Raw genomic sequence first — 20,436 nt, forward strand, 5'->3', positions numbered from 1 at the left:
TTTTTTTATTGAGAAACCAAATTATTTTCAAAAACTGTTTATATTGAAAAAAAAAAATGCAAAAACTCCCAGAAATGAATTAAATCATTTATCATTAGTCCATGGAACTCGTCACGTTTGAAAGAATGTAACCAATGGATTTTTCTGGAACTAAATTGATTTTCATATAATGGTATATATATGTTGAAAAAAAAGCACAAAAATCCAAGAAATGATTAAAATCATCTTTAAATAATCCAAAGAACTGCTTATGTTTGAAAGAATGCAAAACTTACATAATTTTCTTTGTTGAGAAACCAATTTATTATCAGAGAACCGAAGTTCCGCACCCATGTGCAATCACTTCATGTTTTAATGTATTATCAGTTTTGGAATCAAACAGTACTCTAGCGAAATTGTGATATTTTGATTGTTTTTTGATCACTGATATATTGGGAAGTAAATATCCGATTTTGTAGATTAAAGTCACGTTAATAAAATAAACTACAACATTGTAATAAATTAAATTTTTTGAGAAATTTAAAAATTATTACGAAATTTGAAAACTTAGGTCAATATTTGGAACTGTAAAAAAGTAGTGTTTTAAGCACTTTAAAAAAGCTATCAATTTTTTTACATGTTTTACATAACATTTTCTTGCCTTCAAAATAATTTAGAAAAAATAAACGAAACTATTGGCACTACGCCCCCCGGGGCATGGCCTTCCTCTAACGTGGGATTTCTGCTCCAGCGCCTCTGACGAGACAGGAGAAACCGGGACCGACGTTTTACTTCACCATCCGATAGAAGCTCAGTGGATAAGGCGGGAATCGAACCCGCGTCTCATAGCATCATCGGGATCGGCAGCCGAAGCCGCTACCCCTGCGCCACGAGACCCACAAAAAAGAAAAAATGTCATAAATGAATGGATGGTGGCAAAGGAATGATTTTGACGATTCGCTTGTCTATGCCCAACCGAATCCCTGTTCAACCTTCCCCGGGACGGGATAATTCACGGAACCAACAAATGTCCTGCCCTGTCCACACACCACGGCTCGCGAAGGGTGCGTCCGCCACGTGGTCAAAACCAGAAGAGACATGTATTTGTCGCCACCAAAGCCGCACCCCGCAGAAGGGTTAAATTTAAATTTAAAAATGGTCGCACTCAGCCGGTCCTAAATCTTGTTACCGAAAGGTACATTATGCATATGAACACAAAAATCGGTGTGTTGTCTGGCTTTTGATTCCCTCCCCGGGTTGATCCCCGAGGATTGTCCTCCACCATGGCGGCAAAGGACAACAGACGGGACAATATAATTTAATAATTAATGCCATGTAAATAACACACATTTGCCGGACGGGCTGTTTTTTATTTCCATTTTATTTCAAGTGATGTGTTGCGTGTGTTCAGCACTCAACAAAACGAAGAAAAGCAAATAGTGGGTGGTCGCTGGCTGATGGAAGGTGTTAATTAAAATTGTACACTTGAGCGCCGTGCGTAATGGCACTTCAGGGGTTTTTGGTGCGTCGAGTGGGCACTGTCTGGACGGGTTGATTGTGATTTTGGCTTGAATGAATTCTGAACTATAATGGATTTTGGATTGTTGAATTCATTAATGAGAGTTTACCCAATTTTTGCAATTACTCAAACCCGCGAATTCAGGCTGACCAGCCTTGCAACCAACACCTTACACGTGAATCAACTAAGCTAAGACACAATGCCCAACCAAAACCACTTGCACTGATTGGTCGCACTTAATCTACCTAGACATTCCTTCATTAACCCGGTACAACGCATATTACACACGGCTCGGCACCTCTCCCAGGCCTCATCAACCAAAGTGGCCGCGTGGTCACCACCGCGTTCCAACTGATTTAACCAATTTCACAATCTGTTACACAATTATCGACCTTAATTACACGGCTAACACCCAACTTCCGACTAGCGGCCGGTGGCCAATTTCGCTCGTTACCTGGTTTAACTAGAGTTCCCCCCCCCCCACCGGTGCCGGTTTAAATGACCTTCGATTAACAGTCCTCGTACAATGAGCTTATGTCGATCCGGATCTCCTCCAACGAGCTGGAGCGGTACGAGTTCAAATGACGGAATCTGTTTCAGGTAATATCGCTGGCTATCTGGCATTACTACAAGTCATTCTTTGAACGGTTGACGACTTGATTTGACGACTGATCTAGGGTAGTTCACCAGTTATTTTGGGATAAGTTCTAATTTTCTGATTATCGTTAATAATTTTTTTAATTTGAATTTGAGCAAATCCCTAAGTAATCTGACTTTTTTGCAATGCTAATTTTAGTATTTTTTAATCCGGCTGAAACTTTTTTGATGCTTTCGGTATGCCCAAAGAAGCTATTTTGCATCATTAGTTTGTCCATATACAGCTGTCCATACAAAAATGATAAATGAAAATTCAAAAATCGGTATCTTTTGAAGGAATTTTTTGATCGATTTGGTGTCTTGGGCAAAGGGACCATCCATAAACCACGTGGACACTTTTTTGGGAATCTCGTACCCCCCCCCCTTCGTGGACAATTTTCCATACAAAAAAAAAAATCTTTTTTGTATGGAGCGTGGACACTCGCCATACCCCCCCCCCCCCTAAAGTGTCCACGTGGTTTATGGATGGTCCCAAAGTTGTTGGTATGGATATGGACTACACTGAAAAAAATGATGCACAGTAAAAAAAAAAAATATTTCACTTTTTGTCACTAAAAATTGATTTGCAAAAAACCACTATTTTTTATTTTTTGATATGTTTTAGAGGACATCAAATGCCAACTTTTCAGAAATTTACAGAATATGCAAAAAATCTTTGACCGAGTTATAAATATTTGAATCAATACTGGTGTTTAAAAAAAATCGAAATAATAATCGCGAAAAATTTTCAACTTCATTTTTCGATGTAGAATTAAATTTGTAATAAAAAACTTTAGTGAAATTTTGTTAAACTTCATCGTTTTCAAGTTGTCACCCTTTTACGGATTTTTTTTTTGAAAATAGTTGCAATCATTCATTTTCAAAATTAGTGCCCATGTTCTAAAAGAAATCTCTATATTTTGCTTTTTTGAACTTTGTTGCTACGACCTTTTGTTGCTGAGATATTGTCATGCAAAGATTTAAAATCAGGAAAATTGATGTTTTCTAAGGCTCACCCAAACAACTCAGCAACTAATGGTCAAATTTTCAATGTTAAGATTTGAAACATTCGTGAAATTTTCCCATCTCTTCGAAAACTTTTTTTTTAATCAAGACTAAAATTTCAAAAGAGCATAATATGGAAGGTTTGGCCCTTTTGAAATGTTAGTCTTGGTTTAAAAAAATCAAAATATTATACTTTTATTATTTTCCTGAGTACTTTTGGTTGCAAAATAAATTTTAAGTCCAGTCATATTTTTAAAAAAATTGTTTCGAGTGTTTTTTTTAGAAATTTAAAAAAAACCAGCCTGATGGCAAGATTGTCAAATTGTATGTATGGGCCGCGATACTCACATTGGTTGGACCGTGGACCCCGCTATTTGGTCGCTTTACCCCTCTGACGCTAAATATAGGGTAAAAGAGCCAGCAAATGTGCAATTGAAAATTTTTTTTTTTTTTGTGAAAAAATATTTCAAATTGTGTTTTTGATGAATAATTTTGAATATGTTTTGTCGAAAAATAAATAACTAGAAAAAAAAATATTATCCAGCCTTTTGAGGACGAAATCAATCGTTCACATTTTTTAATGTTAACTTTATTAACATATTTTAGTGTTAAATGAGGTTCAATGTCAATATTCCAAGAAGATAATGTACAGCTTGTTTGATTTGATTTTGATTTGATGTGATAACCAACAGGGCCACACGGATGACCTATGTAGCGGTTGCCTAGAATTACAGTGCATCTTCAAATTACTGCCGTGTGAAGGGCCAAAAGGGGGTGGTTGGACGCGTACGAGCAAAATCACTCACGGTGTCCTCAGGGGAAGAGAATCTCCTTCCGACAGTAACCTCCAATAACTCCGAAAAAAGTCTGACAAAGCTGAAAAACAGGGCTCGCACCCTGTTGGGGGCCTAAAAGGGCGCGGCAGACAGCTGGAGACTGACAGGGGTCAATAGATGTAGTAATTAGGCAATCCTTTAGAATTGTATAATTAATAAACTATTTCCCCCTTGTGACGTAGTTCTGGTCTTCCACTATCTACATCCAATCTCCGCCATTACAGCATACCGTCCACTGCCCTGATGCTCCCTCCCCGATCCCCGGCTTTGATTCTAACTACTGATGAAAAGGAAAATCATAGATGAGAAAAGGTCAATGCGGATGGAGAGCAAATCGAGCTCAGTATCCCCTCACAAAGACTGGTAGTAAGTGTGAAAAAGACAGTGGAAAATATAAAGAAAGGCAGAAAAATAAAAAGATAGAATGTCAATGAGGATGGATCGATGATCCCCTCACAATGACAAAAAAGAGACAGATGATAGGGAGAGTAAAAGAAGAACAGAAATTCAGGAATAAGAAATAGTCAATGCAGATGAATGGCAAATTATGCTCAATATTCCTCACAAGTTAAATACTTTGAATACTTTAAATACTTTAAATACTTTAAATACTTTAACATTTTTTAAATATTTCAAATACTTTAAAGACTATAAATACTTTAAAAACTTTAAATACTTTTAAAACATTAAAGACTTTAAATACTTTAAATACATTAAATACTTTAAATACTTTAAATACTTTAAATACTTTAAATTCTTTAAATACTTGAAATACGAACGAAACGGAAAACAGGAAAACACTCGCAAAAAACCTGTTGATTTTTAAATACTTTAAATACATTAATTACATAAAATACTTTAAATACTTTAAATACTTTAAATACCTTAAATACTTTCAATACTTTAAATAAATGCTTACATTAAAGTACATTAGTATTCAAAAAAAATATTTCAAATACTTTAAAGACTATAAATACTTTAAAAACTTTAAATACTTTAAAAACATTAAAGACTTTAAATACTTTAAATACATTAAATACTTTAAATACTTTAAATACTTTAAATACTTTAAATAATTTAAATACTTTAAATTCTTTAAATACTTGAAATACGAACGAAACGGAAAACAGGAAAACACTCGCAAAAAACCTGTTGATTTTTAAATACTTTAAATACATTAATTACATAAAATACTTTAAATACTTTAAATACTTTAAATACCTTAAATACTTTAAATACTTTAAATAAATGCTTACATTAAAGTACAATAGTATTCAAATACTTCAAAATCTTTAAATATTTTAAATACTTTAAATACTATAAATATTAAATACTTTTAATACCTAATTTAAAATACTTTCAACAATTTTAATACTTCAAATACTTTAAACTCTGTAAATACTTCAAATATTTTAAATCCTTAAAGACTTTAAATACCTTAAATACTATAAATACTTTTAAAACTTTCAATAGTTAAATACTTCAAACACTTTTAAAACATTAATTTTTTCAATACTTAAAATACTTTCAAAATTTCAAATGAAATGAGAAATTGTGGAGCCGATGGAGAGCAAATAGAGCTCAGTAACCTCTTAAAAAAATCAATATAGAAAAATATTCAGCACACTACTTCATTAATTTAAAATCATTGTTATCCGAGCATTCGTTGGTGAAGGTTGTCTGAATCAACATGACTCGTCGCGTCCCGGCGCAAAACGCCGGCAATATTGCCCTACCTGCGGCTCAAGCAGGCAAAAAAGTGGGAATTTCCAAAAGGAAGGTTGAGGCCTCGACTGATGGCCAAAAACCGGGGATTTCCAAGAGGAAGGTGCTTTTGGAAGTGACATCGAACAGCAAAAAGACGAAAAAGAGCGGCGGTACTGTACCGATGGATGAGGAGGAGGAGAACTCTTCGTCGCACGAGGAGCAGCTATTGAAGAACAACAAGTTTGCTGGACTGCCTGACGAGGACCAGGTAGCGGAAGCAAAGGAGAATGAAGTGAAACAGCGAAAGGAGAAACTGCCTCTGAAGGCAATCCGAGCGGTTTTCAACATTATCGTGTCGTGGGAGCGATACCGACCAGTGCATCGTGACGTCACACAATGCTTCAACTGCCTGGGCTTCGGGCACGGAGGTAAGAACTGCCACCTAAAGCGTCGTTGCGCCAAATGTGGTACCGATGCGCACATCACATCCCAGTGCATCCAAGATTCGCTGGTGAAGTGCCTCAACTGCAACGGTGAGCATTCGTCAACCGACCGAAAGTGCCCCAAGAGAGCTGAGTTCGTGAAAATTCGGCAGCAAGCATCGACGAAGAATCAGCCTCAGCGTCGTAGAACTCCTCCAGCCCTGGTGGAGCAAAACTTTCCACCTCTTCAGCCGCGACGCCAGGTCCCGAACTTGGCACCGTTGCTGTTGGATCCCAGGAAGAGAGCTGAGATGAATCATCCACGGCCGGGTTCCAGCCAGGAGCCGAGACCGCCACCACCGGGCTTCAGCCAGGAGCCAAGACCAACCCAAGAACCAGCAGTTGAGGAAAATGGTAATGATCTTTACACCTCAACCGAACTCCTCAATATTTTCAAACAGATGTCCGCTGCACTGCGTGGATGCAAAACCAAGACCCAGCAGATTGAAGTGCTGACCTCGTTCGTCATCCAGTATGGATCGTAGGTCCCTCAAGCTGCTGAATTGGAACGCTTGCTCCATTAGGAGGAAGAATTTAGAGCTGGTGGATTTTCTTCGCGAGAAGGAGATCGACGTAGCTGCCATCACGGAAACTCATCTGAAGCCCGGTGAAAAAGTTTATCTGCAAAACTACAAGATCGCGACGCAGCTCGATAGGACCACCTCTGGAGGAGGAGGTGTGCTTGTCGTTGTTCATCGTGATCTCAAGCCACGCCGGCTGCCACACTTTAAGCTGGACATCATCGAGGCCGTTGGAGTGGAAATTCCCACTTCGGTTGGCCCAGTACTCTTCATTGCTGCATACTGCCCACGTCAGGTGAATTCCAGAGATGGTTCAGCAGCAAAACTGAAGAGCGATATCCAAAAGCTGACACGGCGGAGCGCAAAGTACATCATCGCTGGTGACCTCAACGCGAAGCATGAAGTTTGGGGCAACAGCAGGAGGAATCGGAACGGAGTGATTCTGCACAACGATCTGCAAAACGGATACTACAACGTTGTGAGTCCGGATCGTCCAACGAGGGTGGCTCGGTCTGGGAATCACTCAATCATCGACTTCTTCATTACCAATATGGCTGAGAACGTGGCTCATCCTGAGGTGTTTGAAGAGTTGAGTTCTGATCACTATCCGGTGGTTGTGGAGGTTGGAGCTTCCGTTACTCCGCAGCGGCAACCAACCCGGAAAGATTACCACAACGTTAACTGGCAGCAGTTTCAGCAAGTGGTCGACAGCAACATCGACTATGATCAACACCCGGAAACTTCTGCTGATATTGATCGTTCGCTGGAGGTGATCCAGCAGGCTATCAACCAAGCAGAGGCTGCCAACGTTCGGGAGGTTCCTGTTAATTTTAAGGTAACTGATATTGATGTAGATACTAAACACTTGATTAGACTTAGGAATGTTTATAGGAGACAATATCAACGGACTGGGGACTATGACAAAAAGATTTCAGTGAACAATTTGAACAAAATAATACAAGACCGACTTGACAATATCAGAAATCAAGAATTTTCAAAACATGTAAGCCAGCTTGGGAATTATTCAAAACCATTTTGGAAACTTTCAAAAGTTCTTAAAAACAAACCAAAGCCTATTCCTCCTCTTATTATTGAGGATTCTCCTTTGATTACATCCGAGGAAAAGGCAAATGCACTTGGGCTTCATTTTGTTAGTTCACATAATCTTGGCGCTTCCATGACCAGCCGTAAAGAAACATCAGTTGCCAATAGTATTTCAACAATTAATAACTCTACCTTTCAATTTCCTGCAGATTCCCATGTTTCTGGTGAGGAAGTCAAAGTTGCAGTTAAACAAATGAAAAATATGAAAGCTCCAGGCTTTGATAACATTTTTAATCTAGTGTTGAAAAAACAGAGTGATCAGTTCTTTCAACATCTAGCCAATATTTTCAATAAATGTTTGCAACTTGGTTACTTCCCTACCAATTGGAAACTGGGCAAAGTCATACCAATTTTGAAGCCTCAAAAAGATCCAACATCGCCAACAAGTTATCGTCCCATTAGTCTTTTGAGTAGTCTGTCCAAACTCTTTGAGAAGGTCATCTATTCAAGGCTTTTGGATTTTACCAACGATAATAATATAATTTTGAACGAGCAGTTTGGCTTCCGAAAGGGTCATAATACTGCTCATCAGCTTACGAGAGTTACTAAAATCATCAAGCAGAACAAGCTTGAGTCTAAATCAACTGCTATGGCTTTGTTGGATGTTGAGAAGGCTTTTGACAATGTTTGGCATGATGAATTATTTTCCAATATCCACCACAACATAAACAGAGTACCTTTAAAAAATTAATAATTTTATATTTAAAAATATATAATATATATTTTTAAAATATCATGTGAAAATTTTTGTAAAACACTGAAAATTTTAATTGAGCGAAACCAATCAAAACCGGTGTGGATTCAAAAAAATAATAATAAAAAAATAAGAAGGCCATGGAAACCAGAACTTTGACACAAAAAAATTATAAAAAGTCATTGCCTTGGCTTGGCATATATGACAAAAGTTATTAAATAAGAAAAATGGAACTTTCTCACCGGGATTCTGCTGTACATCCGCAACCTTATCCCGTTCCAGTCGGTCCGCCCAACAGCTTCGACTGCGCCAGGGTTTCCCACAACAGCGCCATCGGACTCTTAACAGTACCGATATCCATCTTCTTTCAAACTTCCAAAGGTCACGATCCCATGAAAGGCTCTCTTCAAAAACTTCCAAGGTTCTTTGTTTTAACTGGCGCTCCATAAACACCCGGATTTTTTTTCTTCTACACTCTTAAAAAACAGTAGAATTTTTCTTCGCAAAAATTCCTTTCTGTTTCAAACACTAATTCATTTGCAGGGGCACTCCTCCTCTTCCTGGGAGAATTAACTGTACGCGAGGGACCACGAAACGGAACCGACAACTTTGAATTTCAAAATCTTTTTTTCAGAAGATAATGTACAGCTTGTGACGATAAACTACCTTTCCTTTACTTAGAAATCGTATCCAGAAGGAAAACGATCACCAGCTATGTTGGTCCGCACCGGGTTCTGAACTCCCATTTTCGAGGCGGAAGCCTTACCGCATGGCTCGGTCTTAACAAAAAAATAACTAGACAATAAATAACAATTTGAAATTACAAACCTAAATATTAAATAAACTTATTTTCAAATTTACTTATAAATGGCCTGTATACCCTATTTTGTGCAACCAGTTTATGGAGCATTCACCCTATATGGACTGTCAAAAGTGAGGTTCACTTTTTGACAAGCTTGCCACCAGTCTGAAAAAAACCTAATTTAAAAAGAGTTTTTGAGGCCAATGCAAACGTTGCAAAATTTTCCCAAAAATCAGGGATAAAAAAAATAATTGCTATTCAAATAATGTTTTACTTATATAATAAATGCAGACTTTAAAAAATCTGTAGTTTACTAGGGCTAGTGATACTTTACGGCAAATAATTTTTAGGCATATCAATTACAAATCCTTGGAGTTTCACGACAATTTCATAAAACTCTAAAATTTGCCTAAAATAAAAGTAGTTTTATTTTATTTTATTATAATTAAGTAGAAGAGTAGAACTTACTGGGCCATTTTAGAAAATCACTGAGATTTCGGTCATTAATTTTTTTTTTTGTATATTTCAACCCAGCTGAAACTGTTTTGGTGCCTTCGGTATGCCCAAAGAAGCCATTTTGCATCATTAGTTTATCCATAAAATTTCCCATGCAAATTTGGCAGCTGTCCATTTTAATTTTATTTTTTGTTACTAGATTTAGATTAAAAATAATACATTTTTTTCATTTTCTGATATGTTTTAGGAGACATCAAAAACGAACTTTTCAGAGATGTCCAGAACGTGCAAAAAATGCAATATATTAAAAAAATGGAATAGTGTTTTTTTTTGCAAATCAGGTTTTAATGACAAAAAATAAAATTCAAAATCATAATTTTTTTACCGTGTATCATTATTTTTCAGTGTAGTCCTTATCCAAACCTACAACTTTTCTGTGAATCGATCAAAAAAATCCTGTAAAAGATACAGATTTTTATTTCCAGCAATTCCAGCTCAAATCAGAAATTTTTCAGGTACATTTGTACCCGACCCTCTCCAATTTCAATAAAACATATAAGACATGTTATCTTAGACCATTCTGAAAAAATAATACACTGCAAGAAAAATACACACCACTTCTCTGAAATTAAATTTGTTTTTTTTTTGGTTAATTTTTTTGGGGGAATAGCCTAAAAACATACAAAAAGTCTCACGAAAAATGCAGGTTGTTATTTTTAACTATTGGCACTACGCCCCCCGGGGCATGGTCTTCCTCTAACGTGGGATTTCTGCTCCAGCGCCTCTGACGAGACAGGAGAATCCGGGAACGACGTTTTACTTCACCATCCGATAGAAGCTCAGTGGATAAGGCGGGAATCGAACCCGCGTCTCATAGCATCATCGGGATCGGCAGCCGAAGCCGCTACCCCTGCGCCACGAGACCCACAAAAAAGGGTTGTTATGTCTCTCCTAAAAAAAATACCAAAATCATTTACTAAAACTGTTTTTTTTAAAAGTGGTCTAAATGTCAAATTTAAAAAAAAAAAACGATAGTTTGAATCGATTACCCATAAAATTTTTAATAAAAGTCTTTATTTTGATTATTGTCGTATGTCCAATCCTTGTGAAGCTACAGCGGTTTTAAAAATAAAAGTGTTGAAAAAATAGGATGTATGGGCTTACATATATGACCTTAATTACATTGCTCATAACTAGGGTTAGTGAATTTTCACGATTTCGCGGACAGCGTGAAATACGCGAAACTTGAAGATTTCTGTGAAATCCCGTGAAATTTATCAATTTTCTCAAATCAATTCTTTAAATTAACAACATAATAAATATTTCATCCACTAAGTCCTTTTATGAAAATTTTATTTGTTATTTTATTTCAATTGAAAAGCGTTATATGTAGGGCGTCCAATTTTCCCGGGTTTTGAATTTCCCGGGAAACGGGAAATTTATTTTTGAAATCCCGGGAATTCCCGGGATCCCGGGAAATTTTTGTATCAGTAATAAAATCTATGTTTTCATTATATTTATTATGTTTTCAAGCTTCAAATCGTAGAATTAGCTTAATAATATTAAATGGTGATAATCTACACTTCAATCTAAACAAGGCCGACAATTTTTGAATAGCCTAAAAGAAAATAAAAATTGATACACCTCAATTTTGTTCTTTGTGGTGTTTGGATTTTAAATCAACTACAATTTTTAATTTCAATTTGAATATTTTTTTTTTTTATTTGCGGTTCAAATTACATAAGTCTTTATGAAAATATTTCCTTTATATTTTTTTATATGCCATGAGTAAAACAGCTTAAAAAGTTTATTTTATAAGTCTAAAAAAAAAAAAAAAGACAGCAAATATAATGATACCAGTCAAAATAAAATTTTAAATAAGTTTTGAATTCATTAATTTATATAAAACAAAATCAACAAATTAACATAAAGTTACTACCGCCAACCGGAGGAAAATCGGGTCTAAAGTCTGAATAAGTACAGGAGATTTTAGAGCAATAATTTGGAACTCGGTGTACTAATTGTTTTGTTCTGTTCCTGTTTTAACTGAAATCAGTCAAATATATATATATATATATATATATATATATATATATATATATATATATATATATATATATATATATATATATATATATATATATATATATATATATATATATATATATATATATATAAGTTACGGCCTGGCACCCCTAGCCGTATTGCACCAACACTTGCAGACTTGTCATACTAAGCATTCTTTCTGAAATAATAAAGAGTCAGTCAAGTTTCATCCTTCAACCAGTGCAGTGCTGAAGTTAATCGTCCGAACCTCCCCACGGGCCGGGAAGCAGCCAACATGGCCCGCTTCCCGGGAACCCCGTACATAACTGGCGCAGTCGGTCGTCTCGGTGAATTACCGAGACTTAAGGTAAGTAATTATTAAGTTTTAGTACAATAAATGTAGGGCAAAAAGTCTGGTTCACCAGCAATTTCCTGTGTCGATATTGCGAAATCGTAGTCGACACAGGCTATAAGTGTTTAGCATAGGGCAAAATTAGATTTTGCAATAAATTTAGGACAAAAAGTCTGGTTAACCAGCAATTTCCTGTGTCGATATTGCGAAATCGTAGTCGACACAAGCTATAAGGTCTTAGTATAGGGCAAAATTAGATTTTGCCGTAAATTTAAGTGAAGAAAACAAACCCCCCGCGTATGAACGAAGACGATATGTGGATGATACGATGGTCAGCAGAAAATGCTTTGAAACGGTCGTCACCGCGTAGGAAAGAAGACGATATTTGAACGATACGATGGTCAGCAGAAAATGCTTTGACATGGTCGTCGCGCTGACGCGATTGCAACGAAATATCCAAAACCAAAAGAGTTCTATAAAAATTAAAAATTAAAAATTAAAAATTAAAAATTAAAAATTAAAAATTAAAAATTAAAAATTAAAAATTAAAAATTAAAAATTAAAAATTAAAAATTAAAAATTAAAAATTAAAAATTAAAAATTAAAAATTAAAAATTAAAAATTAAAAATTAAAAATTAAAAATTAAAAATTAAAAATTAAAAATTAAAAATTAAAAATTAAAAATTAAAAATTAAAAATTAAAAATTAAAAATTAAAAATTAAAAATTAAAAATTAAAAATTAAAAATTAAAAATTAAAAATTAAAAATTAAAAATTAAAAATTAAAAATTAAAAATTAAAAATTAAAAATTAAAAATTAAAAATTAAAAATTAAAAATTAAAAATTAAAAATTAAAAATTAAAAATTAAAAATTAAAAATTAAAAATTAAAAATTAAAAATTAAAAATTAAAAATTAAAAATTAAAAATTAAAAATTAAAAATTAAAAATTAAAAATTAAAAATTAAAAATTAAAAATTAAAAATTAAAAATTAAAAATTAAAAATTAAAAATTAAAAATTAAAAATTAAAAATTAAAAATTAAAAATTAAAAATTAAAAATTAAAAATTAAAAATTAAAAATTAAAAATTAAAAATTAAAAATTAAAAATTAAAAATTAAAAATTAAAAATTAAAAATTAAAAATTAAAAATTAAAAATTAAAAATTAAAAATTAAAAATTAAAAATTAAAAATTAAAAATTAAAAATTAAAAATTAAAAATTAAAAATTAAAAATTAAAAATTAAAAATTAAAAATTAAAAATTAAAAATTAAAAATTAAAAATTAAAAATTAAAAATTAAAAATTAAAAATTAAAAATTAAAAATTAAAAATTAAAAATTAAAAATTAAAAATTAAAAATTAAAAATTAAAAATTAAAAATTAAAAATTAAAAATTAAAAATTAAAAATTAAAAATTAAAAATTAAAAATTAAAAATTAAAAATTAAAAATTAAAAATTAAAAATTAAAAATTAAAAATTAAAAATTAAAAATTAAAAATTAAAAATTAAAAATTAAAAATTAAACATTAAAAATTAAAAATTTTTAAAAACTTTAAAAATTGAGACGTTGTGTAATTTTATTGTAATCCATTATTACATGGAAATACAAAGGGTACAAGTGAATTGTAATCGAGGATTACGTAATCTTAGATTACATTCAATATAAATATATTTTTTTTCATGTTTGTAATTCAGTATTACAAACTTGGAAATTTGTAATTTGAAATTACGAACTAGCTTGACAATTTTTCACCATTGTGTTTTCACATTACTTTTAAAATTCCCTAACCAAAAAAAAAAAAAATGGACGGGCAATTGTTACAAAGCATGATGTATTTTTTTTTCCTGAAATTAATTCTGTTTTCATCAAATTATCCGAGGTCGATTCGCACAATATTATCATATGGTCGTGTTGCTCAATTGGAGCCCCAATTTGAAGATTTTCATTGGCATTTTTGTTAAACATTTTATTTACTAAATGTAAGCTATTTACTTTACTTTCATCCGCCTTTTACTTTTACAATAAGTATCAAATACACAAAAACAGCATCATGACTACCATAATGCTGAAAGAGAAAATGCACCTTTGTTTGACGATGGAGGAGTCGTTGTATTGGCATTTTCTGTGTAACATTTTGTGTACTTGTTGTAAGTTGTCTATCTCTACTGTTATCTGTCTTTTACTTTCACTATAAACATCGAATATTAACCAATACTTTTTGATCCATAGAGAATCAGGATGATAATCACGAGCCGAAACCGAGGACTGGCAGGCAAACAGCATCGAAAAAAATCAATAGCATCTTCATTCCTTCTTTTATTTGATATTTCTAACGCTTTTTACTTTTAGACTTCCACCATATTCACTCAACACCCGCTTGGTAACCACGTCTAGGGAAAGCAGCAGACGTGCAAAACAACCAGGCTAATTTCTCCCCAATGAACCTAACCAGCGTTTTGAGAGGTAGTAATGGATATGAAGAATGAGTTGTAATTGTAAAATTCGTAATCATTGTGGCGTTAACGAAAAGAACAAAAAAAAAAAAGGGTTTTATGCCGTGATTGAGGAGAGAGCAGACATAGCTCAACCTCAACCCAAGTGCTTTTGTCCCTTCCAAAAGCCTTAGCCTGCAAAAATTCTGATGGATGCTACTAAGAAACTGTACACCGAATATCGCTGTTAGAATTAAGTTTGGTAGGACAAGTTAGCAAGAAATCGTTTAAATCAAACCAGAAAATTCTCATAATTCCTATGAGCCTGAGCCGCATCAACCAAATGCTAGGAATGTGATATCCTTGATACGTCAGGAATCCTTCCTGTTGCCATCCCGGGGCTCCAGACAACTAGATTTGTGAGGCCCTCGACACGTCAGGACTCCGTCTAGCCTGGAACAGTCATTGGGAATGTGATGTCCTCGATACGTCAGGCATCCGCCCTTGGACGAACTCCGCAGCAACTCGAGCACATCAGTGGAACTCAGAGAAAAAAAAAACTAAAATAGTTTTTTAAAGTCGAATCGAGACGATTCGAGTCTAACGATGGGGTAGTTACGGCCTGGCACCCCTAGCCGTATTGCACCAACACTTGCAGACTTGTCATACTAAGCATTCTTTCTGAAATAATAAAGAGTCAGTCAAGTTTCATCCTTCAACCAGTGCAGTGCTGAAGTTAATCGTCCGAACCTCCCCACGGGCCGGGAAGCAGCCAACATGGCCCGCTTCCCGGGAACCCCGTACATAACTTATATATATATTTTTTTGCTTAAGTAGCATTTGTCGTTATTTGCCCCAGATGCCGGTATTTGATTAAAAATATTTTAACATGAGATTTTCATTCAAATTTAAAATTCAAAATACACGTAAATATATCCATTCTATTTAAAAAAATAAAAGAGAAAAAAAATTCAAGCGTTAGGCATTTTGCGGACCTGTTAACTAAAACTATAATATTTTTACCTAATAAGTCAAATAAATGTTGATATTCACCGAATACAAATTGAAATGCAACAAAATATGATTATTTTTTTCAATTTCGGGAATTCCCGGGACAAATTATGGAAAATCCCGGGATTCGGGAATTCTCGGTTTTGGGAAAATTCCGGGATTTTTGTCCCGGGAATTCCCGGGATGGCCGCACTAGTTATATGAACCAATTGAAGAACTGTTAGCAGAACATACATTAACATTAAATCGTTACAATATTTATTGAGAAGTGAATGCTGCGAATACTTAAATGATGTTAACAAAATTCAGTCAAAGTAAAACACATATTTTTGGAATCATCAAGTTATCACAAGGATAGTTTATCAGATTTTTTTTAAAGGAAACAATTTGATATAACAACAATTTGAGCATAACAATTTAATACCTTTTTTTATTTGAAAGGATATTTTAAACTTTCATTAAATTCAAGCTATATTTACTCAAGATTTAATAAGTAGAATTCCCAAGCTAGAGAAAAGTATAAATTTCCATAAGAAATCCTCCTTTTCTCGAGCTAAGTAGTTTAGGTGTTGAAGTCACATTTCATATTTTTCTGAGTCCTGTTTAATTTTCACGAAATTTGTTTATTTGGATGGATAAATCTCGTGAAAGTTATTTTTTTTTGTTTTTTTTTTGTTCTGATATTGCATAATATTTTCTAGATTTCGTTACTGGTTAAATTGTATTTGCCTATTGATGTTTAATTAAGTTTTATAAAAAAGTCCACCATATAATATTTTTACTGGGCCCATCCATAAACCACGTAGTAACATTTTTGGAACTTGTGTAGATTTTTTTTAGTTTTTTTTCTAAAATAATATAAAATGAAACATAAAAAGCGGTTTCTGTAATTTTAATCTAAGGTTATCTGTAGGGTTAGTGAAATTTCACGATTTTGCGAACAGCGTGAAATCCATGAAATTTGTTTTTTCCGTGAAATTCCGTAAAATTTTATGTTTGTGTGAAACTGTGACGATTTTTCTCAAAATGATTTATCAAACTCAAATAAGAGAAAAAATAATCTTATGAAATGCTGTAGAATTAAGCGAGTGAATACCCTTGTTTAATTACAAACATAGGATTAGTGATTTTTGACGATTTCGTGGACGGCGTAAATACGTGAAATTTATCAATTTTCGCAAATTTTTTTTTTCGAAATAACGAAATAATAAATATACAGACTACTTATGTAAATTGTTTTAGTTTACAATTGAAAAGCTTGATATGAATCATTTGAAAAATAGCTCAAATTTTTCAGTTTTTTTTAGAAACTAACTAAGTTTAGTAATATTTTTATTTGCTTTAATAAAAATTTAACTGCTGTTTTATTTTAAAAGTAAAGTTTCATAAGAAATTAAAAGAATCAGGCTTTGTTTTATTCAAATTAAAATGAAGGGTATTTTTTTATCTTTAAAATCAACTTTAAAAAATCAGATTTTTCTGAGACCTGTTTTATCTTAACGATATTTGATTATTTGGGCGGATGATTCCTGTGAAAGTAAAACAATACTACTTTTTTGTTTTTGTTTTCATTTTGTATAAAAATTTCGATTTCGTTACAAATATATTAATTTTGCTTAATTTTTTTAAATTCAAATCAAATTTCAAATAAGGTGATGAAAACCTTTAATTTTTTTTAATTTGTTTTTTTAATACAAATTATTCAACCCATTTTGGCTGGACAAGACTGTTAAATCTTGCTTTGATATAAAATTCAACAAAATGAAGCAATTCAGCGAAAACTATTTTATAAGTCGAATGTTAAAAAAAAATCCAATAAATGAGAATACGCATGTCCTACACTTTGTTACAAAATATAAATTTTATATAGAGCCCACCCATAAACCAGGTGGAATCTTTTTGGAAAATTAGGAGATGTTTTTTTTTGTGTCAGGTTCAAAGATTGAAGTATAAAAAGCAGTTTCTGTGATTTAAACATAAGTTTCTAGAGTTATTTGAACATTTTTCACGTTCCGCGAAATTTGCGTGAAATTTGGTGTTTTGAAATTGAGGTCCCCGTGAAATTTGCAATTTTTGAGCGTGAAAAATCACTAAGCCTACTCATAACTGAGAATAGCATATTTTTTTTAGTGTGGTAGAAACCTGGATAGTAGATAAGCTTACGTAAATATTAAAACGAGTCAAATTGAAAAGCTGTCAAAGACAAACTTATGGGAAATTGGACGAGCTTTTCGGTAAAAATATTTACGAAACTGAAAAATCAAATCTGTCATTTCCAAAAACCACTATAAAACCCTATTTTTTAACACTTTTATTTTTAAAACCGATGTATCTTCACAAGGATTGGACATACGACGATGGTCAATATGAAGACTTTTATTGAAATTGTCTGGAAAATCGATTCGCACTATCGGTTTTTGAAAATTGAAACTTAAAAAACAGTTTTAGTAAATTATTTTTGTATTTTTTTAGGAAAGACATAACATCCTGCATTTTTCGTAAGTCTATTTATATCATTTTAGGCTATTTCCTTAAAAATTTTGAACAAAAAAAAATCGTGACATCACCTTAAAATTTATTTTTTAAAATTAACAATTGTATGAAATTGTATGATCACTTTTTGAAACGATGAAACGGCTTTGAGTTGCAGTAATTTTTGAATTACAAAAAACTAAAATATTTAAATTACTTACGCCCTTTTCAAATGTTATTTTCAAGAACAATTGGCTCCATATACACAAAAATGGCTTATATAGGCCTAGGATAACATGTCTAAAAAGTTTCCGTATCAAAGCCGTATCAAAATCGGAGAGGGTCGGGTACAAAAGTACCAAAAATATTCCTGATTTGAGCTGGAATTGCTCTATATCATTTTTGTGTGGACAGCTGCCAAATTTGTAAGGACATTTTTATTGACAAACTAATGATGTAAACTGGCTTCTTTGGGCAAACAAAGGCTCCAAAAAAGCTTCAGCCGGAATAGACCGATTTCGTAGACAATTGCTTAGATGGATTGAACAACACAGAAAAAAAAATCGTGGTAATATTACATCTGGGAAGGGGTACATCTTTTATGTCAGAAAAAATGTTTAATTTTACCTCTATAAAGTGGTAAATTTATCTCATATATGAGATAAATTTACCGCATATAATGATGAATTTTACACTAGAAAATGCTTAAAATTGCCAAGGAATAGGCAATATTACATCTAAAAATGCCTAATTTAAGTCATTTTTAGTAGAGTTGTGTGGACTGATATAGAACTGTCATTTCAGAGAGAGAACATAAACAAAACATGGATTGGGGAATATTTTATTAATTAAGCGTTTGGGGGGCTGCAGTACTTTGTCGGTTAGGTTCGTTGGTGTGGGGTTATCGTTGGTGATGGCTTGGCCAACTGGTTCTATATAAGTGTGACAGACGCTCACGTCGATCTTCCGGATGCTGGCGTATGGCATCCCACCAATGCCGGCCGTATCAATCTGATGACAAGCGGCGGCATTATTCCGAACCCGTTTGGACTGGTTCCATTGGCAACAAGCTGGGGAGATCGGTTGTTGGTTCCGTTGCAGTGGTCCTATACGACGACGCCGTCGTGACCCGGGACCTTGACCGGACAGTCGAATTCCATGAGATATCATCACACTTGAGATATTCACCTGAAAAAGTACAATAATTTCAACAAAGTATCATGTTTTTTAAAAGAAAACAAAAATACTTATCTAAATACCGGTTGTGATGGCCATGTTATCGTGAGTGCCTTGACAATCGGACGGAATTTGCCACGACTGTTGGACGCCCGAACGGCTCAAACTCCCGGACGCGACGAGCAGTAACATCTTCCACCTGGACCGGAAAATCTACCGAAACACGCGCACACACGCAAACACTTTAGACAACGACAGAATCAAAAATATTGGACCAGAGGGAGTGGCCTAAACACCCGGACACTTCCTCCAACCGGACCAGAAAAAAGCACTAAAACACAAAACGACGGTGACGGAATCTGGTTGCTCAAGCGGCTCGAACTCCCGTCCGCGACAACTGGCAACTACCTTCAACCGGACCACACCGGATCAACCGTAGTGCAGACACTTTAAACAACGACGCCGGTGACGGAATCTGGCTGCTCGAGCCGGACAAGAAGTAGCACCACTTTTCTGAACATTCACAACAACAATATTTGACAGTTGAAAAAATTGCTGTCGAAGTAGAGGTGCGAAAACTATTGTGTGCAATATTGCATCAAATAAGACGCAAAATTACACCTTCCATCGAAATAGTAAACATTTTAAGAGTAAAATATGTTTGGTATAATTTTCAGTAGCAATTCGTCTATAACAGATGTAATATTACACCTTCCTTTTTTAAACATTCAATATTACAGCTTCCATTTTTAAACAATTTTTTGCTGTGAAGATCACCCTATTGTCTCAAACCCCTTGTTCTGCGTAAACTTCAAACTCGTAAGTAACGTCTTTACGACTGTTCTATTACCATGTCGAAGTACCTCTGCTACAAAAAACTTCCTTTTTTCTCCAATTTGCTTCCCCTTAGGAGGGGAACAACACAAACCACTTCATTTGATTAGGTCTGGGTGATTGAAACATTGCTACCTCATTATAGCACGGTCCCAAGTCTGCGTCTGCGAAAGTGGTCGTCACTCTCCTTCTTCCCAAGTGTCGATCTCAAGAAGCCGAAATTAATCGCCGGATTCCAGTGGGGCCAGGTTCGGGTGCGCAATTTGCTCCCAATTTGGGCAATAGACACACTTTTGCTGTCCAAGTTGGGATCTTTTTTTTTCACCTTTTTGCAAACGAGATTTGAGCTTGAGTTTGAGCTTACT

At 33.8% G+C, this 20,436-nt stretch overlaps 1 long non-coding RNA gene across 1 annotated transcript; it reads left to right on the top strand.

Moving 5' to 3' along the window:
* The first annotated feature begins 11,913 nt into the window (after positions 1-11,913).
* Positions 11,914-15,138, top strand: LOC6054095. The gene is made up of 2 exons (XR_005277587.1): positions 11,914-12,154; positions 14,376-15,138. It is a non-coding gene; the product is annotated as an uncharacterized LOC6054095 (long non-coding RNA).
* Positions 15,139-20,436: the final 5,298 nt, after the last annotated feature.

The sequence above is a fragment of the Culex quinquefasciatus genome, chromosome 2, assembly GCF_015732765.1.
Source record: "Culex quinquefasciatus strain JHB chromosome 2, VPISU_Cqui_1.0_pri_paternal, whole genome shotgun sequence".
Taxonomy (NCBI): domain Eukaryota; kingdom Metazoa; phylum Arthropoda; class Insecta; order Diptera; family Culicidae; genus Culex; species Culex quinquefasciatus.